The 27,263-nt window shown below is 35.7% G+C and overlaps 1 protein-coding gene across 8 annotated transcripts in view; it reads right to left on the reverse strand.

The window, feature by feature from the left end:
- Positions 1–27,263, reverse strand: part of LOC5565300 (trafficking kinesin-binding protein milt) — a 312,518-nt gene that overhangs the window by 180,273 nt on the left and 104,982 nt on the right. The window contains exon 1 of one of the 8 annotated variants that reach the window (XM_021846822.1): positions 20,784–21,017. The exons of 2 other annotated variants lie outside the window; for them this stretch is intronic. The gene's annotated coding sequence lies outside the window, so the exon portion shown is untranslated. Of the gene's footprint in view, positions 1–19,883; positions 19,996–20,036; positions 20,116–20,162; positions 20,458–20,481; positions 21,018–27,263 lie in introns of those variants that run through there. 5 more of the 8 variants (XM_021846817.1, XM_021846818.1, XM_021846820.1 and 2 more) reach the window with 5 other exon arrangements.

The raw sequence follows: 27,263 nt of genomic DNA on the forward strand, positions 1-27,263 counted from the left end.
TCCCATTATTATTTGCATTTTTAACCCATTAACGCCCAATGTTCTATTTTGAGATTAATAACTTTTATTAAATATTTCAAGTTTTGAATTGTTTTGTCAGCAACTCTTGTCGGCATCACCACGCTCGTCTTATGTTACAATAAGCGAGGTTTCAAAATCAGAGATTTATGAATTTTTGTAGAATGGATCTTAGAAGCCAGTGAGAATTCTGAGATTCCAGTGTGAATTCTGAGATTTCAAATTGGATGCTGGTATTTCAGTATAGCTCTTGGGATTAAAGAGCAAATCATGAGCTTACAGAGTGAAATTCTGAGATTTCAAGGTGAATGCAGGTATTTCAATGCGGGTTCTTTGATTCCACTTGGGATCAAGGGTTAGACCGTAGGATTCTGGGATTGCAATGTGAAATGTAGAATTTCAATGGATTTCAGAAAGGGTCCTAGGTTTTCAATGTAGATCTTTAGATTCCCGTGTGGATCCTGATATTCATATGGATGCTGGAATTCCAGTGTAGAACCTAAAATTCCAGTCTGGATTCTGATAGTTCAATGTGGATCTAGGTTTTCAGTATGGATCCCAAGAAGCTAATGTGGATTCTGGGTAATCAGTGTGAATCCTGGTGTTCCAGTGCGGAATTTGAGTTAGTAGCATAGATCATGCTAAATGAATGTTTCCTCTTTGTAAAAAAACTCTTTCACCAGAAATATTCTTGTTTTTGATTTGATTTAGCAACAAAATGCATTTACACAACATATGAGAAATCTGCTGTAATTCTTTAAGCTTTGATAATTTAATCGATCTAGAGATTTTATGAATTACTGAAATGAAGGAAACGTTCGCAAAATGGATAAATTTACATGATGCGGTTGATCTCAGTTGGCATATAATCATGCTTAGATTCGAAAGATAGCAAATAACCTTTCTACAATATCATCGACTATTTGAATTTATCTGAAATTTACAAAATGCAGCTACAGTGGCTCAATTTCATATTCGTACAAGAAACTGTTCTCATATTTATTTGGTACAAAACTAATAAATGATATCTTCTTCTTCTTCTTTTTCTTGGATTTATACACTCATAGGGACAGACCCTGCTTTTAGTGTTCTTATGAGCACTTCCACAATTATTAACTGAGAGCTTTCTTTACCAAAGTTGCCATTTTCGCATTCGTATATCGTGTGGCAGGTACGATGATACACTATGCCCAGGGAAGTCAAGGAAATTTCCATAGCATAGCATAGCATAGCATAGCATAGACTGACTGTACATGCCAATGGTTGCTACTCCGTGATTGATCGGAACTGGTAAGAATTGCACTACGATCCAAATGAATAAGGGATGGGAGTTTCCGCTTACTCTAGAAGTGCAATTTTAGCAGATCTAATATTATTGATCAATAACGGCGCCGGCCAAGTCCTTACAGTCAGTTGGGATGGGGAAGGAATGTAAGGGTGTAATGATTGTTGCTTCTAGAGACCGAGAATACCTCTGCATCTCCACAATCGCCACGGGAAGGGTGTTTATTAGTGAGGGAGGAAAAGATCTGGGAGTCACCTCTGCACTGTGTATTATTTTCTCGATTTCATGCGCTTTTTGAATAGCTCCCAAACCGTTGATTTTAGCGATATAGTTTGTTCGGAGAAGTTTCTTGGTATATTAAAGCGCAACTTTTGACGAAAAAAGTTTTGTGATCAATCCACCCAGCAGTGAGATAGAAAAACTATTTTTTTAAAACATTTAGATAGACATATGGTGTCTTCGGCAAAGTTGTAGAATTGGCAATTTGAAACAACTTTGGCGAAGACTCGATTTTTCTATCTCTAATACTTTTTGAGATATATGCCGTTGTATGTGAATGGCCCCTAAAAATCATACTTTTTATCATAACATTTTTCCATAATTTTTAACATTTTTTGTGTTCTCTACAAAGTTGTTTGTCATGAAAAAACCCGTGTTTTTGCTGAACATATCATCACTCTATCTTTTGAAGTAACTAAGTTATTCATGAATTACTCTTTTTTCAAGGGGTAGTTTAGGCTTCTATAACTGGCTTCGGCGCAAAATGGCGCAGACAACACTTACAAATCATGAAAGTGTCTGCTACAAAGTTGTTCAACATCTTAAAACGCGTGTTTTTGCTGAACATCGGACCTCTCTATCTCTTAAAATAAAAGATTTATCAGTCGAATTCGTTTTAATAAAGCTTATTTGTTTGATAGTAAAAACCCATGCAAAGACACTTATAGACAAAAGTTTTTATCAAATGCCGAAAGGGGAGATATGGTACTTTCATGATTTGTAAGTGTTGTCTGCGCCATTTTGCGCCGAAGCCAGTTATAGAAGCCTAAACTACCCCTTGAAAAAAGAGGAATTCATGAATAACTTAGTTACTTCAAAAGATAGAGTGGTGATATGTTCAGCAAAAACACGGGTTTTTTTATGACAAACAACTTTGTAGAAAGCACAAAAAATGTTAAAATTATGGAAAAATGTTATGATAAAAAGTATGATTTTTAGGGGCCATTCACATATATAACGGCATATATCTCAAAAAGTATAGGAGATAGAAAAATTGTGTCTTCGCCAAAGTTGTTTCAAATTGCCAATTCTACAACTTTGCCGAAGACACCATATGTCTATCTAAATGTTTTAAAAAATAGTTTTTCTATCTCACTGCTAGGTGGATTGATCACAAAACTTTTTTCGTCAAAAGTTGCGCTTTAATATACCAAGAAACTTCTCCGAACAAACTATATCGCTAAAATCAAAGGTTTGGGCGCTATTCAAAAAGCGCATGAAATCGAGAAAATAATACACAGTGCTCTGGTCGGTGATGCGATCCATGGACAAGGGGGAAATATACGACTTATATTTAAAGCTAGTTTTGTATTTTTGTCTCGAGAAGTTTTTGGTAGAAGATTTAAAAAATACGTCAACATCTATAATGTCGAACAATTCTAAAGACGATGAAAAAACCGAATTTAGTACTACCGTCGATGGGGGTGACAATGGGTCTAGGGGGTGAGATTGGGTCAAAACGGAAAAATATGTTTTGTGAAATATTTCAGCTAATAACGCTGATATTACTAAAATTAATAATTCATATGTTAGGGAACATATTATTACACATAATTCATAACAATATACATTTTTAGAAATAGTAGTTTTTGTGTACTACATCAATAAACTTGCATGTTGAAACTAGATAAAATTTACAACATTAAATTTCCCCTGTATAAAGTATCACGCATGTACTCTAGCCTCTATCGTTGTATTAGTAGAATGTTGAAAGTCTTTTCATTACACATCACAGGTATTTTCCGGAATCTGTTTGATTTTCCCACAAAAATATCATTTTTTTCGGTACGATGTCTAAGACATTGAAAATGGCGGTGAGATTGGGTCAAGCAAGAACGATAGTAAATGAAATTCCAAGTCCACTTTTTTGACATTTTACGGTGTCGGGTGTTTTCTTTTTTCATTAAGATGTGTTTATTCTTTCTAAATACAGCATCTCTGAAGCATCAAACAGGTCTACTTGAGTATTCCGTGCATTGAAGAACAATACAACGCATTTTGACAACTTCTCAAACCAGCAACTGTGTTTCATGCGCAGCAACATCGTAAATTTTTATCAAAAGGGTGTTTTTTTCTAAATTTGATTATTTATCAGTGTTTTCATATTATAGAAACATCTCACGGAAGTATAAATGAGTTGGATCGCTGAAATACTGGGATTATGACGTCAACTTCTGCCTGAAATTTATTGATCGTGGAATGTCGCACCAAAATTTAACTATTTGCGAAGGTTTAAAATAATCACTGTTTCAGTACACCTTTGGGGAAACTGAATGGGCTTTATAGCAATGGGGATGAGACTTTGAAGACAATTTGAGGGAAAAATCAAGAAAATTTATGTAAACTTGACGATAAATGTTGGGTTTTCATATGTTTTCTCATAGCTCTTCAATTTTCAGTATAATCTTTCTTTCAAGTGAGTTTATCATACTTGTGAAACATCTTAGATATCTTTTTGTCTTGTTTGCATCGTTTTTTGTCAATATTTTTCAGTTGTGAATGGTTTTGAAATCATATTCTCAAAAACAAGTTTTTTCAATTACAGTGACCCAATGTCACCCCCTCTATGGGGTGAGATTGGGTCATTTTTCATTCACTTGTGGTGCCGCTGTGAATAAATATTTGTCTTTCATTTTTTGAACAGTTGTTAAAGTACCATCAAAGTACATACACACAAAATTTGAAGTTTATTGGAGTTAAATTGCGATAGTTATTCAAAAAATAAATCGCACATATCACTTTTTGACCCATTGTCACCCCCAACGACGGTATACCATTTAATTCCACTAGAGTTTGTATCCTTTGACAGATACGCGTATTTCGACCTCAACTGTAAGTCGAGTCTAGTACACGACACTGAAGACGGCCTTACAGTTGAGGTCGAAATACGCGTATCTGTCAAAGGATACAAACTCTAGTGGAATTAAATGGTATAGTACTAAATTCGTTTTTTTCATCTAGTTATAGGTATTCTACTAAACAGCTCGAAGATTTATTATCAATTCAAAAGACGTTTCCCAGGGAAGTCAAGAAAATTTCCATTACGAAAAGATCCTGGACCGACCAGGAATCGAACCCAGACACCTTCAGCATGGCTTTGCTTTGTATCCGCGGACTCTAACCACTCGGCTAAGGAAGGCCGCACTATGGGCTTAACTATAGTCTCCAATTTTGATATTTTTTAAATAGATTTTCCACTAACTTTCCCCAATCCAATGCAGTTTCAAAAGATTACTTCCCTGTGAACATATTGTATCTTAATTTTGGCATGTCTACCAAATTTCAATCAGTTTTCGTGATTTTTCGGTTCATTTGAAATGTATTTGTAAATAAGAGAAACTACAGGGTAAAGATAAACAAAATGTTTTTGTTTGAATAAATAAATGCATAAATAACACAAAATAATGTCACAGAATAATATCCTAATGATGTAAAAAATGTTTCTAACAATTACATTTAAAAATACAATTGAAATTTCGAATTTTTGAATGTTATTTGCAGATACCGCAATAATAGCCAAAAAGATATATCCATTATCCTATTATTGCGGTACATGCTTTTTTCAAAAATATCGAAATTTTCTTCGAAATTCAACATCTATCAAGTAACTACATCCATCATGAACTGATATACCAGTTGCATATAATTGTTTTGGTTCTAAATTTAAAAATTCACGCTTATAAAATCTGTTCCGGAGAAAGTCCGGGCAAAGTACAAGCTTTTCTTGATGCATCATTTAAAATTGTTCTTCCAGCGAACAAAATCTTTTAATTTTGAAAGCATTCATTTGGTTCAGCTTGGGAATATTATAAGCTTTCATCATCATCAATAATATCCATAGAGAATAAAGTTTTCGATTAATAATGAAGGTTTAATTCTTATACCGCAATAATAGGGAATACCGCAATAATGGGCAAATTACCCTAGGTTAAAAACGTAAAGAAACGTTCGGTGGAAGCTCCAACGATAAGTAATAAATCCACAGAAAATTTGTTCAAAATTATCGAAATATTCGGTAGTTTTGACAGATGAACTTTAAGCTTTAAGGATAGTTAAGCGAAATGCCAGATCACCGAAAAGTTCACAGAAAATTCTGCTGTTGAGATTTAGGTGAAAGCTGTCATTTATTCTGAGAGTGAATCAATTAAGATTTTGACCTTGATCTTTTGAAGTTGAAACCAATAATTTGGTGAAATGGAAAATTTGTCTTATCTATCAAACATAAAAATTTTATCTTATCTAAACAAACACTTCAGCTCCAGCTTACGAGGATGGTCGGCAAATGAAGCTTGTACCCAATATTAACCTGAAATACCGCTTTGACGATGATTGGCACGGCGCAATCAGCTATTATCGACCAGCTCACCCTCCCTACTCATCAACCGGAAAATACCTCCTCACAAACACTCCACGCCTTTGAGTAAGACGGCTTATCAACCATACTACATATTGATTAACTATGATGATCAAACGAGCGCTTGGTTTTTATCTCTTCCGTGGTTTTCTTTTACCCACCATGCAACAACAAAAAAACTGTATCCGATATGGGCGTGAATTTAATAAGCTAATAGTGCCAAAGCTGCAATTCATCGATGAATCTGACTTTGGCTTGCGTATCCTCCCGCGATCGTCAATAAGGTTTGCTACGTGGTTGTGTGCGTGCCTCACCTCAAGTGGCTAGCCTATGTCTTTCAATGTCTGCTGAAGGTTGCTCGAACATATAGTTCGGTGCAACACCAGTACTGAGCTGACCGCAGCTACTGAATGGTCTCCGGTACTATTGCCAACCACACCGCGCTCAGTCTTGGTTGTATATAACTTTACACACCTTTGTGATTGTTGATGGCTCAGCGTTTGTGGCTTGTGAAGTTCAAATAGGGGTAGACTACACGCCTTTTTTTCTACCATAGCCACCTTGTAACGGAGGCAGGAACCGTTCATGAGCTACATATATTAATCGATCCAGAATCTTTTCGCAATGGACATTTCCTTGACTTCCCTGGGCATAGAGTATCATCGTAACTTTGACAAAGAAAGCTATCAGATAATAACGTTCATTGAACACCAAGTTGAGAAGCAGCCCAGTGAGGACGTAAAACCCATGAAGAAGAAAAATAAATAAGTCCTAGAATAATAACTAATGATATGGTGATAGAAATAGTTTGTAAGTGACAAGGCTAAGTTGGTGGTGATGCATGATAAAAAATAGCACTTCAATTTTCAAATTTCAATTTCTTACTAAAAAAGTTTATGAAAATCCCTAAAGGCCATGTACGTAGTTTTTGAACGCTCCCAGCAGCAGAACGAATAGCACCGCGTAAAATGTGTACACGTCGAGGGCGCTTCTCGCAATAAATGTTTTGTGCCTATTGCAGAAGAGCGTTCAGGTTTGATGACAGGAAAATTGATGGGTGTGAACAGAAACACGAGCCTTTTGCGTTCGTCCTGACCCACTTTTGCTGGACGATAGGGACATTGTGTGGTATTTTTCTATGTAGACAAATGTTTGTCTTACCTACAAACAACACTTCGAGGACACGACCTGTATTCAGTGGGTGAATGAATTCAATGGCGACGTCATCGTCACATCGTTGCCAAGAGATTTCTCGCGATACCCGACTAGAATTAGATAACGAGATTATAACTCATTTCTATCAATGGCATTTAAAAATAATAATAATAGAAATTGCAATGTAATTTTGTTATCAAGATGGCAAAAAATGCTTTATTCTTAAATTTATAACAACATTTGTTACATTTTTAAAATTGTGTTTGTAAGTTTGTTTTAAATAACACCCGATGTTATGAACGATAACATAATTTACAATAATTTTGTAACATTCTTCAAAAACATGTAATAATTTTGTTTAGTTATTATAATCCTATTTCTTCAGTCTGTTCGGGTATGATTCACTTCAACGCGTTGATCAAAGCCGGTGAAACGATGGAATCGAACAGCGAGAAGGTGTGAGGTGGTAAAAGGTAGAGATTGACGAAGCAACTGAATGAAAGCCGGTAGGTACATAAGTCCGTCTCGCCGCTAGCCGTGGAAATCGAAGAATTAATAATGCAACTGATGTTCGTTTTAAATGTTTTCTATGGGCCGAGCTTGAGCAGCAACAGAGTATGGAATCTAAACTCTGTTGGACAGGTGATACTCTTGAGAATTCAATCGTGATTAATCACAACTAATTCCCAGGTGGCTATCGTTGTGGGGCTTTGGGTTGCTTTTTGAAACGTACATTAATATAAAAGAAAAACCATCATGAAGGCGACTATGTTGACGTTCAGGTTCGACAGTGTGTGCTTCATTCTAAGGGTGAAATGAAAAATGTTGGAAATTGAAATGTTAAATCAATTCCTAGGTAGTCGACACCCTGATAACTCAAAATATGAACGTTGCGATGAAAAAAGGGTTGATTGGAAAATCTTTGTCGAACAGTTATGCTTTCATGAGCTACATGACAAGTTCTCAAAAATTATTTGAGACATCCGAAGCATTCTTCTTCCTTGTAAGACAATGTTATTCCACTAAGGTCAAAATTTTGTCCCAGTTCTTTTTGATTTGCTTCATTTCGGAGAAATCGTGTAGGCAAAATATGTGAGCCTTTAGTTCTAATATAATCCAAAAGGTTGAAGAAAGTAATGCTGTATGAAGAATAACTAGCATGAATTTGCGTTTAAAAAGCATAGAAAGGATTTTCAGTACTAATCCCAATAAATCAACTTCATGGAAAAGTGGATCATTACGATGATAAGACAGTGCAAAACGCGTAATTGAATCAATTTTTTTTCGCTACACAATGCACTAATTGCATAACATTGGCATCGTCAGTCACAGAAGAATGACTGAAAGCTTTAGTGAACTCATTTCGGTGGGCTTCCCGGCAGCAGTGTCACAGATAAAGAGAATGATTGCTACATTCCCGTGTCTTTAATCCCCTAAGCCTAATCAGTCCAGATGATTCTTATCGTGGCAGCAGAAAGATAATTTAAAATGCATTGAAAATGGAACTTGATAACGGGTTTGGAGTGTTCAGGATGAAGTGCTCCATAGTGAAATCTGATACAATTTATGTGAAGGAATGAAAATGTTTCAAAATGATTTCACTATTATGGAGGTGAATGCTATATTGAAAAACTTTTTTTTATATAAAACAGTACTTTAATCGGTAAGCAACATTTTACGATTTTGTCCATATCATTTTCGCAAAATCGCTCATTCTGTGAACAAGTATTGTCCCTGACCGTCAGCGACTCTGTCGAGATAACGTAGGTTCATTCGATTTGAACGTCCCACCATCAACCTTTCCGGCTTGGACGTCAACAAAGTAAAAATACAATCCGATTTCGATTCGTATCGAAAACTGATAAAAATACAATTCAAGCTCAATCACTCACACACCAAGCCGTAGGTAGCTTGGGTTGGTTGGCGTTTTCCCTGGTTTCGCCTCCATGATTATTTTGGTCACGAAATCGAGCAGTATCAGTTGTGCAGAGTTGAAAAATTAATGAAACATAGCTGCATCAATTAATAAATAAGTAATGAACGTTGTGGTGGTGGCGCGACAGACCATTGTTGGCCTTTGTGTTCGTCTTGATGACGAAGGTGTTAGTCGGACAATGCCAAGGCCGAAGGCTAAGGTCATCGCCAACAAAGGGATATCGTGACAGATGAAAATGAGACCTTGACATTAAAATGTGTTTTTTTGTTCGACCTTCTATCCAAAGTTCAATTTATAAATTAACCCTTAATTCCTTTAAGACGCGGTACCATTAGTAATTTAGTATGTATTTAGCCTTAAAGGTAAAACTAACTTACGATGAAATAGTTTGGAATTAACTTCTAGGATTGCACTATAAACTCAAAGGCACAAATCTCGCGAAGAAAGTAGCCACCAACAGTGCACTTTTTTTTGGCTTTGTATACTAGCAGAAAGTTTAAAATAAGAAGACCAGAAACGTTTGCCAAATATTTCTCCAGTTTAATGCCTTTGAAAACGTGAGTAGGGGCACACGTCGGCCATTATGGCGGTCATCTTTGGTTTCCGTGATGTTTCACCTTAAAATTTCAAAGGAATAGTTTTTATCCACATACAAAATGCTCGTCCTTGACATGTTGTGACTTTGTTGCCGTAATGCTAGTTGGGATGAAATCTTCACATAGAGAAATGCGGGGCAAAGGTTCGTAAAGTATTCCAGCTCCAGCTTGTAGGGCAAAATAAACCTTAACATATAACTTTTAAGAAGTTGTACAAGATTTTTCCATGAAATATAATATTTAGTGCGATAACTCAAATGCGAACTTCACCCTATAGTGGAGGCAAAAGTTTTCAATGCACGGAGCAAAAGTTCACACTGAATAAACGACGAGTTTATGACGTGCTAACTGCTTGTGATTTGTATACACACTAAACACACTACGGTGAATTTCACCGTAATCTCAACAGCTGAACAGTTCGGGGAAATAAAACACCGTATTTTTTTCTGAAAGTAACGGATTACGGTGATTTTTTACCGAATACTGTAAAAAATTACCGTACTCCGGTAATTTATTTCACCGAACTGTTCAGCTGTTGAGATTTCACAGGAATCCGTAAAATAATTTAAGTGTGTAAGATTGCTCTATTGCTTTGTCAATAATATTCTTCATGGTAAATTATCCTGGTCAACTTTCTGAGATTTTATAAGCTTTAGGCAAAGTTAGAGAACAATTTGCTTGAGGTGGCAAACTTGCCCCAAAATCAGCTACTTTCATTCATCGAGAAGCCCTTTCTGGAATTTGAACAGGAATTCCTATGCATTTTTTTTTCTAGGAACTTTAAAGAAATAGAAATATTTTTCTGAAATTCCTCAAGAACTTTTCAAGGAATCCCAATAAAATTTCTCTCAGGAATTGTTATAGAAATGTCTCCAGAAATCCCCCAAAAAGTTTCTCCAGGAATCTTGTCTGGAAATTCAGTAATATCTTCTTCTAGAAAACTCCAGGAAGCCTATAAACTACTCTTCGAAGAGCTCGTCCAAAGATTATTACTGACATTCTTGCATACATTATCAGGTTTTCTCAAGGAACCACAAGAGGGATTATTCCATTAGTTGCTCTAGGAATTCTTCAATGAAATTTATCATGAAGTTTTCCAGGAATATCTTCAAGAATACCTATTTATAAATATACAAACATAGCAATGCTTCCAGAGGACAATTTTGTCCTTTGAAGGAGTCGAGACGCTAGAGAACGGGCCAGCATGCCACTGACACTGACTAGAACCCACACTCCTAAACACGATGCTACAAAATGTGTGATGACACTAACCTAAATTCTCCTGAAAATGCCTACTGCAAGTTTTCCACAATATCCTCCATGTATTCTTTTGGAAATTCCGTTCTGTAATTCGTCTACAATTCATGCTGTAGCTCTATGACATTTTTCTAGGAATTCTAGAACCATATTTTTCAGCAATCAATTCTCCCAGAATCTTTGTCAATGTCCCCGTGAATCTTATTAGAAGTTCTTCATTAGATATCTAAATATAAGTTCTTTATTAATTATCAACAGTAATCCCTCCAAAAGCATTTCCAGGAATCCAAAGGAATTCAGGAAAAAATCTTCAGGAATGTTTCCTGAACCTACTGAATATGTTCATTCCAAAAATTCTTCTGAATGTTCCTTCAATCATTCTTTCAGAGATTGCCCCAAGTTTATTATTCAAGAAATTTCTCAAGTTTTTTTTAATGTTCGTGAAGAAATGTTGGTAAAGATTCTGCCAGCCGTTCCTACAGGAATTACACCAGGAATAAATTTAAGAAATAAGGGTTAAACTTTAATCTTCGTTCCCAAGATATAATTTATAATAAAGGGGCGAAAAGTAGATCAGGGCAAAGACCAGTGCCCTACTCCAGGTATTCCTCAATGAAGTTTATCCGAAAATCTTCCAATAATGTATTCAAAAGTGCCTCCGAACTTTATATGTTTTCTTGGGATTTCTACAAGAATTCTATCGAAATTTATCAACATGTTCTATCGAAATTTCCTTCAAAACTTCGCCCAAAGTAACCCACATGCATTCATATAGAAATGCCTTCTGTATGTCTTAAATGCTCCAAGTTAATCTTCAGAAATTCTTCTTATGTACCTAGAAGTATCTTCAAGAACTCTCAGCCATTTTTTTTTAGGAATTATATTGTGAAATTATCCTGAAACATCTTAGAGATTTTTTGCAGGAATCTCATAAAACATTCTTGAGGGAATCGCTGTAGCCATATCTCCAGGAATCTTGACAAGAGCTTCTTCAGTAATCCACCTGAAATTACCGCAGGTATGTATTCTGGTTAGCGATCAACTGACTGGTTTATGCCTTTATCGCTGGGTGAAGTTGTTCAAACAATGAGTGAGCATAAATTTCAATACAGTAATGGAATTATGAGAATATTATTATTTTGAAATTCCATCAGATGCTTAACTTGTTCTTTAAAACATTCTAAATTTTGTTATTACAAAATTGACCATGTTTGAAGATCTCTTTAAAAATTTAATTATAACTATTAAGGGAATAAAGTTGATCGCAGTACAGTTGACAGTGGACACCATACTTCATTCATCAATATTCTACCTATTTACCGGCATCCGAGGTTAATGATTACTAATTATTTTAATTAAATTTCAATCGTCATGCGTAATTTTTGCCGAAAAAGCTGTCAAATCGATCCTTATTGTAATTCTTGTAACTTATTTACATTCGGTGGATCATATGAAATCTTCATGCCTTCATCATTGAAGGGTTGGCACAATAGCCGCCAGCATGTCCGACCAGGTTAAAATGATTGAAAATTTAACAAGCAAAGCATAAAGATGGCAATTATATTAAAACGCAAACGTTTCTAAAATTATATTTCTAGTATTTAAGTTTTATCTTGTCAGATTTTAAAATTAAATTGGAAATTACTTGAATAATGTACCACAAAGGTAATACAAATTCAAACGCAAAAGCCCATATAACCTCAATAAAACCCTCATATAGCGAGCTAAAGCAATAACGAATAAACATCCATGCATTAACAGTCACCAGAACAACATGTCGTTTGTTTTGAACCATAATTTGATAATGACATAGCAGTATTTTCTAGTTTAATATACAATTTCGGGAAATCCCGGGATTTTCGAAAATATCCCGAGATTCGGGATTTTTGGACAAAAGGTCGAAAGTGATTTGCTTGGTGGGAAATTTTTCCTACTTTGACAAAAGGTTTTCGACCTTTTGTCCCTTCTATTTTACTCTTCGACCTTTTGTCCTTTCGACCTTTTGTCCTTTCAACCTTCTGTCATTTAGACCTTTTGTCTTTTGACCTTTTGTCATAGATTCAAAATAATGTAATTGCTTTGTGACCATGCACTTTACGACTACACTAAGGAACAAGTTAGAGAACGCCTTTGTTTCCGTTTTAATTTGATCAATATTACAATAAATCATCTATTGCACTATTCTACGGTCAATTGTATCAACTATCGACAAAGAGTAAATTAATGATATTATCCAATACACCATGTGCTGTGCACGGTGAAATACCTGTCAAATGGTTGTTTATTTCGAAAAACATTTCTCATTGCGGTCTGCCGGAGTTGGGAGCTGAGCTAGCCCAGACATGCAGAAAGCCACACATTTCACGATCGCGTGTTCGACACGTGCCCGGTGAACAACATGCTCATATATATGCTTTTGAATGAAAGCGACCACCCACACGTAGGTGGTTCGTTCTGTCGATATGACAAAAATCGCTCCACCCGTTTCTGGTCATGCTTTGAGATTGGGAATTGCATTTTTTAATAACTAGGGTAGGTGAACCGGTTTTCACCATAGTATCAGTATTTGATACCCTGGCTTATGAAATGTTTTACCATTAAAATAGTCATAGATTACTCAGAGGGCATCAATTCTCTTTTGAATTAAAATTTTAGCTTCTTTGCGTAAAAATCATGACGAATACTGGTCCATTATTCACCACCAGGGTGTCGACCCAATTTTGAAAATAAAATTTCCTGACTTTCCCTGACCTTCCAGTCGTTTTCCAAAAAAAAATTCAGACCATGTTGATTAGTTTGTTTGGTAGAGTTTATGTTTTAGGTACTGTGAATAAACTGATAAATAGTTGTTACGATAATTTTCTTAAAATTGATATGATAAAATTGAGCACTTGGGTATGTACTTTTCAAACTTGATAATTCGTATTATTGTAGCGGTAAAAGCTGAGTACAAGCTAAGTAAAGTGAGAACGGACAAAACACACATTGTTCTTACAAACAATTAAAAAAGGATTTCAATTTACCTTTTTAGTCGACCGGTTTTAAGCTCGATCTAGCCCATCTACGGGATGATGTTCGACTAACGTTCCAAGTAATCTCACAAGCTATTAAAGGATTATCGAGTAGATTCTTTCAAATTAAATTCCTGAAATTTTTGCGTCCATGGATATTATGGATTTATAAAGATATCTTAGATAATGATCTTCACAATTTTGTTGAGAATTTCATGTATATTCTTATAAAAAAACTGGTCGTATCTGTAAGTAAGCTCCTGAATGAAATCCTGAAGTAAAGCTTGGAATTCACGATATTTTCATAAAATCCTGGAAAATTGAAATTGAAAAATTAAAAATTAAAACAGATAGCAAAATGGAAAAAATATCAATATAAAAGAACTTTGCGGTATTATCTTTATTGTTTCCATAAACGACATGATACAAAATTCAGGGAATATCCTGTGTTGCAGGTTTGTGCTCTTGAAATTTAGAGATACGGTATTCATCTTCACCTAAATATGAGAATCTTCATTGGTTATTCTCTGTATTTCATTCAGTTTAACTTGGATATTTTGGACAAACTTGACATGATTTGATTTGATATTTTTTCCTCAAGATTTTGAAGAGAAGACAATGATTTGATCTAGGAAACTTTAGAACTTAATATTAATAAAGCAAAATACGCCAACTTTGAAGAAATTTTTCAGAGAGCACTGTTGATGCTTTTCAATTCAGAAAATTTTGGATTTTAAGAATAAGTATAGGTAGTAGAGTTCAGCTTACTCTCATATGCATAAAAACGTTTTCTCAATCAACTTGTTTGGTGTTGTAGTATTGAATATTTTTCCCTAGTGAAATTCCCTGACTTTCCCTGACTTTCCAGGTTTTTCCAGGCAATCGACACCCTGCACCCAAGTATTCATAGCAATATAAATGTTTCTGAAATGCTCGTATATTTTCAAGCTGAGCATGGATTGTAAGCTTTTTTTAATGTATTGACAGCATTCGAAAGTATTTATATTGCATTTTTTTATTAGAGTTGCTTTGGATGGCAAATGCTGGTACACCTACCCTCTCACCTGGCAATTGGTTAAACTTCAAATTATATTTTTATCCAATTGTTGCTAAATGCACCATCAACTTCGACGCCGGTTTTCTCTTTAATGGTGGCGGAGACACCACACCGCACCGAGACGCGTATCAGCAATAGTGAGCGATTTGGGAAATTGGATCAACTAAAAGTGATTTTGCTCGCTGCTGTCCAGCGAAATTGTTGACCGAAAAGAAATGGAAATCTCCTAGCTCGGTGATGACTCGCGACTGACGGCGCGATTCGCAGAAACGTGCAAAACTCGAGGGAGCGAATCGTTGCAACAAATTGAAGGTGTTCGTTCAACTGGGAAGGCGGGAAGCACACAATCGCTCTGGAACCAGATGACAGTTGCACTTCGTAAGTGTGTGGTCGTCATCGTCATCGGGGCTCGAACGTCATCGATGTGGTTATTAGGCGAATTTCCCTGGAGACATTAGGGCGCAAGGATGATTCATTGTTCAATTTGTTTGAACGTTAACAGCATGAGATTTATAAATATTTTTAGTTTATTGTTTCGCAACATTTCGATTAGGGAAAATCACCTATCTTCTAAATTAATTAACTCATTACGCGTGGTAAGGATGGATAAAAAATATACGTGCTCGGCTGGGATTTGAACCCAGGATTCTTGTATGCTAGACGAGCGCTTTACCAACTAAGCTATCAAGCCATTTGGTGACCCAATAATTTAGAAGGTTCCAAGTTTCGAATTCAAATCCCCACAGATCACGCAGACCCCTTTCATAACCCATATCCATCTGGATAGACTATCTTTGAGCTTGCCACATGTATGTGTATACCAAGTTTGGTCAAATGGCAAAGAAAACTCTCAGTTATCACAGTGTTCCAGTTGGGACGTAACGCCAAAAAAAAAAAAAAAATAAAGCAAAAAGAAGTATATAATAATAATCATTCCATTCATGTCAGATTAAGTGTCAAGATTGGAGTCAAGTGTTGGAACGAGCCATGTGGTTACAGTCTGCGGCTACAAAGCAAAGCCATGCTGAAAGTGTCTGGGTTCGATTCCCGGTCGGTCCAGGATCTTTCGTAATGGAAATTTCCTTGACTTCCCTGGGCATAGAGTATAATCGTACATGCCACACGATATACGAATGCGAAAATGGTAACTCTGGTAAAAAAAGCTCTCGGTTAATAACTGTGGAAGTGCTCATAAGAACACTAGGCTGAGAAGCATGCTCTGTCCCAGTGAGGACGTTAATGCCAAGAAGAAGAGAAATATTAAGAAGAAGAAGATGACAAAGAAGAAGAAGCATTCTTCGACAGTCGAGGGCTGATCTGAGACCTATTTGTGACAGTTAAGGAATTGGAAGATAATTGGTTGGATGTCTTCATAACAGGCTTGAAGAGACCTTTACAATATCTTATATGCATCACGAAGTTTTGGATACTGTTCGTGTGAAAGTAGTGATCATAAGAAGGATGAACTACCATAAGATTCGCTCCACTTATCAATGTGTCAATCATATTAGTTCAACCTCTGTGAGCCAATATTGAAAGGACTAATTTATCAAGTTAGATTAAACATACTTCAGAGATTAGTTTGCGCTAGAATAGGCTGTTCAAACATGGCACGTTATCTCCCATACAAAATGACAGATTAGTTTTCTTCCATTTTCTGGCTAGTCCATTCCTAAGCTTCTTCTACGCGGGAACACGTCGCATGGTAATAGTGAAAGATTTGTGTGAATCTGTTGACCCGGTTTCACGCCGTTTTGTGACATACAAACACCAATCCATTTTTATTTATATAGAAGATAGATGTAAAAGCCTTATGTTTACTTGTGACTGTTTCTACTTGTTAATTGTTTAACATATTTGGATAAAACGAAATGAAGGACGGATGTTTTTATTTGTACTTTTCATTTATCTCGGCAGAGTTTTTTGTCAAGCCACTGGGTCCATATTTTGCAATAATATGCTCCGACAAGTTATTTTCGAGTTTCAGACAATTCGCCCGATAAGAACTCCTGATGTTAATGAACCATGGAGATACCCAATTACTTCCTTTCTCTAATAGTTGAAATAATTGTATAAAACAATAAATATGAATAGTAATCAAATTTCAAAATTTCACTCAATATAAGGAAGAGACCTACACTTTGGCAAAAGTCTAAAACATTGCAATAAGAAAAACTTCTTACTGTAGCAAAATCTAATGCATACTTAGTTTTTTCAAAATTTCTCTGGACTATCATTTGGAAAGGATCAAACTGTTCAACCTGATTTTTTTTTTCAAAATAATGTACTCGAAAAATAATAAATCCTACACAGAATTTAATTTGCACATAATTGTCTAAATTTTTGAATAAAAATACTGAAAACAAAATCATTTGTTGTCTACACTGAAAAAAAAATCCAATTTCAAAGTCGATTTTAAAAATGGCTATTGTTTAATTTAATGATATTTTTTCTCATGATAGGTAATTATGTTTACTTGCAATCGTCCATACATCGAAATGGACACTTTTGAGAAAGAAGAGTTTTTCTAACAAAAACTGTTCTTGTCTCTAATTACATTTCTTCAAACAAAGTCATTTTCAAACAAAGCTAAACAGGTGGAAGTCACAATGATCTCAGAATTGAATAAAGCTCAATAAGCGAGTCAATTTAATCAAATCAGTTTACTTTAAATTATCGAGAATTCTCTCATTTGTGGCCTACAATGAAAAAAATAAAAAATAAAAATTTAAAGTCTAAATTGTTGAATGAAAATACTGAACAAAATTCATTTGTTGTCTACACTGAAAAAAAAAATCAAAACTTAAATTCGATTCATAAAAATTACTATTTTTTATTCTAATGAAATTTTGTCTCAAGATGGGTAATTATGTTAACTGCCAACCGTCCATACATCGCAAGATGAACACTTTTGGAAAAAAGGTTTTTCTAACAACAAAATTGCTGGTCTTTAATTACATTTTTAGCATGTAATTTTCTAACAAACTAAACAGGTGGAAGTCACAATGATCTCAGAATTGAATGAAGCTCAATAAGTGATTCAATAAGTCAAATCAGTTTACTTTAAATTATCGAGAATTCTTTATATAAATGGTCTCATTTGTGTTCTACACTGAAAAAAAAAAGATTTTAAAAATTTTAAGTCGATTTAAAACGCGCATTTTTTATTTGAATGCAATATTTTCTTAAATTGTTTTGAGTCAATTTTTTTTCTTATGCATTTTCAAACAGAACTGAACAAGCCATCACAATCATCTCAGAATTCAATTAAATCCAATAAATTAATCAATTTTTAACAACTGTTCGAGGTGGCGCGAAATGCGATTCATACAAAAATTTAAAATTGTTCGTCCAAACAGCGTTAATGAGGTAAGGAAGGTGATCAAAAATGTTCAAATTTATCTTCACGTAATAACGCTGCCTTAATAGCTTCAGTAAAATTGATTGAAATGTGATTCTTTAACTTTACTAAATATGCCAATACTCTAAAACATTATTTTTATAATTTAATGCAATTATGTAGAAGAATATTCTTGGCTTTTTGGCGTCAAAACAGCATTTCTTAGAAGTAAGAAAATAGCCTGGTAAATCTCAATTGATTTCTTTAATTTTTTTTAGTAAAGTGAATAGGATTTGCGCCACCATTTATCTGGAGGTTTATGAATCTAGACAGCCCATAAAGGAACGAATGACTTTCGGGTTAAAGACCCTCTTATAATAAAAACGAAGTTTATATTCTCCTGATATATGCAGGAATTGTACATTTTTTTCGATATTGCAGACTTGTGGGAAAAAATATTGTGTCATCAAGTATCAGAAGCTTAACTATAACAAAGTAAATTTACATCATTCACTAGCAAAATTTTCAGATTTAATTATTTTTTTGATAAAAACAGTCTAAAAATAGTGTTTTACAAAATCCAGGATAACTCATGAAGCGGCAGATGGCGGCAGCTAATTTTTTGTTTACGACTAGCCAAGAACATAAGTTTCATTGTCGCGAAGAAAAGTGGGGCCACGTGGGGCTTTTTTGTTGTGGTGGTTTGAAAACTTGATGAAAATATGTTAAAAAATGCTTATATTTGAGAAACTTTTCATGAATTTATGTTTTTCAAATGTATTTCTAAAACATATTGCATGTTGACGAAGCATGTTGATGTCGTAAAAAAAAACATGTAATAACGCTCAAAAATCAAAGATCAAACGCACAAGACTTGTAGAAATCATATCGTCTATCGCCATAGTCAAGAAGGTCCACAAGTCCTAGAAGTGACACATTATTTGGAATAGCAGTAGACCTTAGACAAATCCATTAAACCCACTAATCATAACGAAGCTAGAATCAGAAATACACACAGTTTTCGTATGTGCTAAAATAACACCTTTCAGATCCGCGTTTTCAAATGATACTTTGCGATTCTCGAGAAACGCGTGATGCTCAATATTCGGTCAAGATCTATTATAACTCATATTGTTCCCCTGAATCGACATCATTTTAATTTCTGCTATACAATCCCAAAAGGATTGGTGCATCAGTCACACAAATGACGACTTCCGTTTTTTGCATCAAACAAAACATCCTTCAACACCAAATTACATTCCATCGTCTATAATTCATGTCAATTCTAATATAATGTTCTCTCTCCGCTCGATTAAGCGCCCAGATATCAGTGGATTGGTATCAGCTGAGCATTTGTTTATTTGCTGTGTATCTCCTCCAACGTCCATGGGGTAGTTTCAGTTCAACATCAGCTGGTTTGCTGTTTTGTCCTTGAATTCAGGCCTCCGCCGCTACTCCACTCAACACGTTCACCGTATCGCCATCGAAATGCGAGTATTAAATTTTTCGTTTTTCGATTACACAACAACACAACAAAATGCCGCAAAACATTTTCTTCTCGGCTTTCACGCTGTCCGAGCTGAAAAATTACGCACTTGCACTTCTCTACTTCAGCTTTGGTTTCTTTTCTGCAGCCGGCACATTATTCTCGCAAACCAGCTGATGTGTCGCGAGTCGTCAACGACCGCTTTGCCGTATTCTTCATCCACGCCCTCTTTTTCAGAGATTCTAAATTTAATCTTATTCACTCATTCAGGTGCAGTTTCACTCGCTGCGGAAGCACCATTTCGCACTGTTTTCTCGGCTAGACACAGCATGCAGATATTTTATAGAACTAGCCGCAACGATACAAACGATAAAACTACTCCCGAGACCTTCAGTTGCTGAACACTACGTAGTGACCAAAACAAACGGCTCGCACACACTCTGAACTCTCTCCCTCAATAACTAACACTTCTCGTACGTCCGGTGCGGCGATTAATACATCATCATCAACACTCGGATTGACCACCCCCTTGAACCGCTCAATACTTTCTTCCAGTTTCCTCTTTTCGGAACGTAGTTCTACACAACGCTAAAACGGAGGGACCCGAACGACGTTCCAAATTCAAATGGGCCATGCAAACGATAACCTCTCCTGCTTCTTCCCATATGGCTGCGCTTCTTCACGCATCATCAAAACTACAAACTCACTCCCAATCGTTGGTCTTCGATCGCGTCCGTCGTCTTTACCGAGTTACCATACGGCAAGTAGAGAGCACACAAGCCGCGAAAGAACCGAGAATTTCTATTAATACATCACATGACGGCGAACTTCAACACTGTTTGCTGTGCTGCATGCTGGCTCTGAGCAGTCTCGACCGCGATTACACTGCGAAAAACTCCATAGAATTTTGCGAGCTTACGTGATAATCCACGATGTGGACACCGCACACCATCTAGGTATTAGTCATCCAGGGGTAAAAACTATTCATCCAAAATGATTAAAAACTGACACGGGATAGGCAGGTAACTCCGAGGGGCGTGCGACGGAATTCCGAACGCACTCAGTAACAACCGAAAAACCGGATTTCTCAACGAGGAGTCCTTTCAACTCTCACACACTTCTGACTCGGACGACATAGGCCACGCGGGGTAACGCAAACGCAATGGAATCGGACAAAAAAAGTCCATGAACGACACAACCGGACGGAATGGCAGTTCAGCCAGCACTATCGTGCGGGATCAAACCAACGGATTGCGAGTGGGGCTCTCGTCCGCGTGAGACCGCAATCCAAGTCGCGGGCCATTTGGAAGAGAATCGGCGGAGAAGCTCGCGAGAAATGGCTGAGAAAAACGGTGTAAACGATAGAATTCTCTCGTCTCGACGACGGACGGATGTTTGGGTGGAGAACCTTTAGGAGCCGCTTGAAGCAGATAGCAGATGGGATTAAAAACGGCGTTTTACACAGCATACAGTGTTGTAGGTGTATTCACATGCGGTACGCGATCGCGACGACGTGGTAACATACGAGCTATCGTAAATTGTAATCAGCGGTCACTGGCTGGTCAGTGATAAAGAGAGCCTGAAGCGATTGCTCTAGCTCTAGACTCTAGACAGTAAACGTATGCAAGCAAGGGGAGCACAACCCGTTCGATACTCCATTCGTCAGCTGATAGCAGACAGTGGAGAGTAGAGTTGATATCATGGAGGGATGTTCAATATTGCAAGTTATTTTACTTAGTAAATATAAGCTGCGGTGGGGTAAGTGGATACAGAAATTTCAATAATTAACTTCATCTTTATGTTCAGCTAACGTGAATAATCTAATTCTAACTTTTTCTGTGGATAACAAATAAGGGACTAATATACTTTAAATCGTTATTTGTTTCGATTTTTCTGATTGTTATGTATTGAGTATGAGGGACTTGACAATTTGCGGCAAATGATCCACGTGTCCATAAGTAGATCACCAATAAAAATAGAATTCATTCTTAAACATATGTGATGTAATTATGTATAGCAAGAATGATATTACTATGTCACAAATTTTGATAGTATTAAAAAAAATCTTTGTTTTATCAAAATATTATGAAAAATATTTATACACAGTTCACACCAATTCGAACAAAAAAAAAAACATTATAACTAGAATATTCATTCATTTTATCCACATAAGTTGTTCAGCAGTATTGCAGGATAATTCCTAATGATGCAACCGAAAGAAACTCGTCGTTTGAAAATATTAATTACATTTAAATTTGTTTAACAAACTGAAATATTTTTATTCTATTTGTGAGTTTATTTGTATCATCTGTATATTGTTCTTTATATTGATATGGTCAAATGACGTACGATAATACGACTTTAGTTGAAGAAATTGCGTTTTTTGCTCTTTTGCAATTCAGCTTAGATAAACCACCAAAATTTGTGTTTGTATTTTGCATTGTTTTTTATACCAGGGAGACGGTGAAAAAATAAACAAAAAATCCATAGTCAATTTGACTAATGTAAGCTAAGAATAAAAGAAAGTCAGAAGAAAACAACATTTAACGATATTGAAAATTATTCAAATATGTAAGCAGTCTGTCAATATAGGATAACAATACTTGATCCACATACCCCATTCCTTTAAAAAGTACGGGGATCACATTTTTTCATTCTAATCCAATCATTTAGAACTGAAATGTTCACCATGTGATATGTTGAAAAGAAACTAATTTTATTCAATTTTAGGCAGAGATACAATCGATTTTTGATTGACGGAAAACAATTTTGATATGAATTGAATTTTGCAGTTAACAAGTTTACTTGGGTTTATGCTCACGTATAGTACCAGTTTTGAAGAAGTATCAGCGGAACGTGAAAATATAACCTAAAACGAAGTAACGGTGCGAAACCATACAAAATATTCAAGTATTTAAACTTTATTTGGACAAATGATCCACTTACCCTGCTAGTACACTTCCCCCGCCGTACCTTAATAATAATTCTGAGACTGGACTGGCCCGTCTTTTAAAGTGCAAACCAGATACAATTGTAAGTTAGAAGCTAAATAATTAGTTTAATAGTGAGAATTACTAGTGATTAATTTCAATTTTGAATAGATAACAAATTATTCCAAGTTTCGTTATTTTAAGTAATGAGTAGGACGATGTTTCAATTTTTATAAAATTTTGCAAAGTGTGGGTACATGCCGTCGAGAATAACGAGTTTAAAGTTTTTTTTAGCAATTTTTTATTCCATGCAAATTGTATTTGAAGCACAAAAACAAACCAATCCTCTACGAATTCCAGAGCTCTATCTTTGTCAACATTTTCCCAAATCCCATCAACTACTAAGATACGCGGCTTATTTATTGCAGAATGGTCATGTTTTCGAATCGTTTTGTATAGTCATTATTCTCTATAAGTATCTCAACCAGAGTTCCACCACCTTTTCTCCGGCATGAATGCATGAGTGCCCAGGCCACTTAAAGTAGAGTTTAGAATAATAGTTGTGAAAACAGATTTTCATTCAAAATGCTCAACTTTGGCATGCTGTAACTTTGTTGTCCTATGAGCAATCGGCATTAAATTTTACCGGATAATTAAAAATATGCTCAACATCACTATTACAAAATTGTTCAAAGCACCGGTTATACAAGTAAGTACCAGGTGAAACCGCTCAAATCAATAGTTGTCCTAGAGATGGGCAAATTGGTCTTATTTTGAGAGCGAATCGTAAGTGACTCACTCACAAATTGAATCAACTCTGTTGACCGTTTCAGTAACTCATTAAAAAAAAAAATAAAAAAATGAAGCAAGCACATAAATTACAATTTATGAATGATATCATTTTTATGATATAAAGCTACTTCAAACATTTATACATGTCTAGTGCACTTGATTATGATAAACGCCGCTTAAAAATTTTATCCCTGGTAAGTTTATAAACTCTCTTCTAAACACTGCCGTGCTAATGAATCGTATCTTTTTTTAAGAACCGTGATTCGTTCCCTCATTCGACTCTTTTGAACGATTCGTGAGTGAGTCACCCATATATAGTTCTAAGATTTTAATATGGATTCTTCAGAGAACCCGTTCAAACAATTCTATAAGAGCACTTCTCAACAATTTCCGTCAAGATTCATTATTGACATTATGACTGTTATTACTCTAAGATAGTTTTTGGATTTAGTTCAGACATGCCATCTGAAACAAATCCATTAAAAGATTTCTTCTGGTATTACTTCGGAAACTTCCTCGAGAATTTTTTCACGGGTTTCCTTCAAGAATTCAACAAAGCAAATGCTATGGATAGTTACTTTCGAAAAATACTAAAAAGATTCATCTAAATTTTTTTCTAGCATTTTTTAAAGACTGTAATCAGTCATCTACGAATTCATCCAAGGATTTTTTAACTAATTTTTTCAGGACTTCGTCAAGAATTTAAATAGTATCTACTATTTTTCTACGAATTCCTTTAAGGATCTTGAATAAGATTTCTGGCAGAAATCAACCAACATGTTTTCTAAGAACTTTTTCAAAAATAACTCCAGCGAGGAAAATTTACAGATTTTTTCTTGAAATTAATTTTTATATTTAATTAATACATCATACCATTTACGGTTGCTTGGGATTTCCTTCAAAACTATAATTTTAGATTTCTTCAACATTTCAATTAAGATTTTTATAACGATATTACTTCAGAAAATCCAGTGATATAATAACCGAAAAAATCTGGAAGTACTTCTAAAAGAAAGTCTTACATATCCTAGAGCAAGTTTCTAGGTCAGTGTTTCCCATACTTTACTTTGGCCCCCTTGAGGTCAATATATTTCAGAATCGCTCCCTGATATGTATGATTGCCTAAGATAGCTAAGAAACACTTGGTCTGGTTCAGATACGTCAAAAAATATGCTCGAATTGCATATCCACAAAAGAAGCATGGAATATTCAATGTTCAATTAGCTTTCCAGTATCAGCAAATCTTCCGTTTTATTTTTATTCTTATTTTGGGGGAGGCCCATTTTGCCTAAGGACGTTTCGCATAAAGCAGTTTCATACAAGAACAGGTAACATTTTAAAGCAGGCATACAATTCTCATTATGCCAAATGTTAATATTTATTTACTTGGTGTTACATCAATTTGTATGTTAAAACCTCGTTAACGATGTTACGCCAATTTACTGTCCCTCCAACTTCGATTGTGGCCCACCCTCTCCTGATCTTGTTGCACCTGATCAAGCCACCTCGCTCGCTGTGATTCACGCCTTCTTGAATTCGACGGGAACACCATCTTGGCAGGGTTGTTGTCCGCTAGTCTTGCAACATGCCCTGCCCAACGCACCCTTCCGGTTTTCTCCAACTTCTAGAAGTAGCTACAGGGTTCGCCGTAGAGTCTATCGAGCTCGTGGTTCATTCTCCGTCGCCACAAACCGTCGAAGTTGGTCCTAAGCACCCATGACTAATGTCCATTATGCCAAAAGTCCTTTTGCGAAATGTCCCACCCCAACTGATTAGTAGTTTAGTATCGAAAATACTCAATTATTTTGCATTGTTTACTGGATTCTGTATCAGTTTTCACTCAACTGCCATCGATTTATTTTTTATTTTCCACATCCTTCTTTTCAAATCTTATATAGATTCGCTAATGTTTCATTTTAAATCACCCATTACTTCTGATATTGTTGAAATAAGTTTCAGAAATTTTAGATAAACGGAAATTACGCAAAATAAAAAAAATCATCTTCTTTCTAAGCTGAGTTAGCAGTTTAGCCAATCATAACTTTTATACCAAAGCAGTTGGATGTAAATGAACATCGATCTGGGCGTGTTTTCGATTCGCTATGCTGCAAACTAAAAAAACAGGTTATTTTTGAAAGAAGGTACAAATAATAATAGGGTAATTCGCCATTTGTAAGTTGTAGAACACATCATTAGAAATACCCGGACTATTCAACAATTCAATTTTTACCCGTTTAACAATAGGCGAATCCCTCTATTGAATTATCAATCATGTATCAATACCCGTAACGCGGGTAGATGACTTCAGTACTACTCAGAAATCAAATCGATTATGTTTGATAAGTCTCTATGAAGGGTTTAAATAGCGAGACATTTTAATCACATTCGATTCATCCATCATTCTCTTAAGAATTAAAGCAAAAGCTGTACAGAAATCGATATTTCATTACCTATCAATGGAAATGGAGTAATGCGACATGCACTATACACTAAGGATACGGGTAATGAAACAAAAGATCAAAATAATGGTCGCTGTGGCTCATAAGAACAGAAGAAGGAACTGTGTATCAACTGATTTTTGTACCATTTAAAGCAAAAAATCTTTCATGATATTTTCCTTCTTCAGAACATTGGCTGTTCTTCATACTTAATTTCTGCGCTCTCATCAATATTACTCCTTCATGAAGCAAATCGAATAAGTACTCACAGCTACAAGCGTGACTTGGAACACACCGCACAGTGGTTCCAGCTACATAGAAGGACGGTAAGAAATACGAAAGTCGGTAAATTAGTCATAAATTCATGCAATTTGATATGCATTCGTGTTCTACATGCAAAGCATTTTTTCTGATAAGGGGGGGGGGAGGTTCTAAGATTTTTACCCTCTCGACCATCGAGATAGGGAGAGATCGAGACATAGAACAAATTTTTAACGAATACTAGCCGAGCGGATACAGTCCGCGGCTACAAAGCAAAGTCATGCTGAAGGTGTCTGGGTTCGATTCCCGGTCGGTCCAGGAGCTTTTCATAATGGAAATTTCCTTGACTTCCATGGGCATAGAGTATAATCGTACCTGCCACACGATATACGAAATGCGATAGCGTACTTGTAAAGTATCGTTAACATTTCTGACAGCGTAATGTGTGTGAACTCATCTCACTTAAGTGACCCATATCGAAACGTAAAAGCAAGAGTTCAGCTAAAACAATTATGGAACCATGTTCTATAAGTATTTGAAATGATATCATTGAAAAAATATCACAATGTTGTTGAAGTAAAAAGTGAGCTATGGGGGAACCAGTGTGCACCGATCCGAACTCGGGAGTGGCTAAAGTCGACGGTGACATAAATTTCATTTAGGCAAATTATTACCATATCCACAACGAGAAAAATAATTATGCCAAATGGCGTTATGTCAAATGGCAGCATGCCAAATTGGGCAGAGCTAGGACAGCTCCTTGGGTGCGAATTTGCTTTGCTTTTTTCCCTATAAAAGTAAACTCTGACTCCAGAAGAATGTTCAGTTCTTGTATAACTTACCACCTGTGTGTAATGAATCTGTAAATGCTATCCAAAAATTTAATATACGCGTGTGAAATATCGACTGCCGTTGTTCCCGTTAGCAGTGTTTTTCGAAGGTTGGTCGGCCGAGTTGATTTCGTAGACGAGTAAAGGTAAGGTTGTACAAGTTCATATAAGATATTTTGCATCACTCTATATTTAAGGCTCATGTATCATCAGGTACTATGGAGCCGAAACCCTGTTA

This window comes from Aedes aegypti, chromosome 2 (assembly GCF_002204515.2).
Source record: "Aedes aegypti strain LVP_AGWG chromosome 2, AaegL5.0 Primary Assembly, whole genome shotgun sequence".
Taxonomy (NCBI): domain Eukaryota; kingdom Metazoa; phylum Arthropoda; class Insecta; order Diptera; family Culicidae; genus Aedes; species Aedes aegypti.